Genomic DNA, 1290 nt, shown 5'->3' on the forward strand with positions numbered 1-1290 from the left:
GAGTGTCAGAGGGACTAAGAATTGACAAGTCCCTTGTTCAGACCTTCAGGCGCCAGCATGCAGCATCCCCTCTCAGCTGCTAAGGCCTCAATATCTTGGCAGGACCTATGACTGCCAGTCCCCCTCTAGGATGCACACCTTAACGTGGTGAGGGGGTTTGAGAGTGTTGAAGAAGCTAAGAGCAATGCCGTCAGGAGTCTAGACCAAGAGGTTAGACTCCTAGCAGGGGCACCCAAGGCGGAATGGTCAAAGCTGAGACACCAGATTAAGATGCATCCAAACTCAGAGGAAGGCAATGGTAAACCACCTCTGAATACCTCTTACCACAAAAACCCTACGAACAGAGTATCCAAAATGCAACACTAGATAGTGCTGGAAGATGAGACCCCCAGGTCAGAAGGCACTCACCGAGCTACTGGGGAAGAACAAAGGACAAGTACGAGTAGCGCTGTGAATAAAGACACTGCTGGGTCAAAGCCGAAAGGAAGCCCAGAGGCTGATGCGCACAGATGCAAAAGGAGAGTGCGGAGTTGTATGGCACACACAATAGGAACATGGAATGTGAGAAACATGAACCAGGGAAAGTTAGAAATTGTCAAGCAAGAAATGGAACGTATCAATATTACAATATTTGGCGTGAGTGAATTAAAATGGACGGGAATGGGACACTTGCAATCAGGCAACTACAAAATATTTTATGCAGGAAATGATAAAGAAATGGGGTTGCTCTAATAGTGAGAAGTGATGTAGCAAAAGCAATTAGGAGCTATAAAGCAAGATCTGAGCAAGTGATATCAATGAGATTACACAGGAAACCTATCAACATAACCATCATCCAAATCTATGCTCCGATGGCAAACGCAGAAGAAGAGGAAATGGAGAGACTTTAAGCAGAATGCTCTGATAATCATGGGGGACTGAAATGTAAAAGTAGGGAACGGAGAAGAACTAGAATTTGTGGGGAAATGGGGCTTAGGAGACAGAAATGAAGCAGGAGAAAGACTTATTGAATTCTGTGAAGCCAACAATTTGTTTCTTGCAAACACATTTTTCAAGCAACCAGAAAGACAACTGTACACGTGGACATCACCAAATGGTCAATATAGGAATCAAATTGATTATATAATTGGTAGCAGAAGATGGAGAAGTTCCACACTTTCTGCAAAAACAAGACCAGGATCAGACTGCGGTACAGTTCATGAACTGGTAATATCGAAAATCAGCGTAAAGGTAAAGAAGAACAAAGCAATCGTAATGCCAAAATACAATTTAAATAACATCCCAGAAGAA

Source organism: Rhineura floridana, chromosome 5 (assembly GCF_030035675.1).
Source record: "Rhineura floridana isolate rRhiFlo1 chromosome 5, rRhiFlo1.hap2, whole genome shotgun sequence".
In the NCBI taxonomy this organism is placed as follows: domain Eukaryota; kingdom Metazoa; phylum Chordata; class Lepidosauria; order Squamata; family Rhineuridae; genus Rhineura; species Rhineura floridana.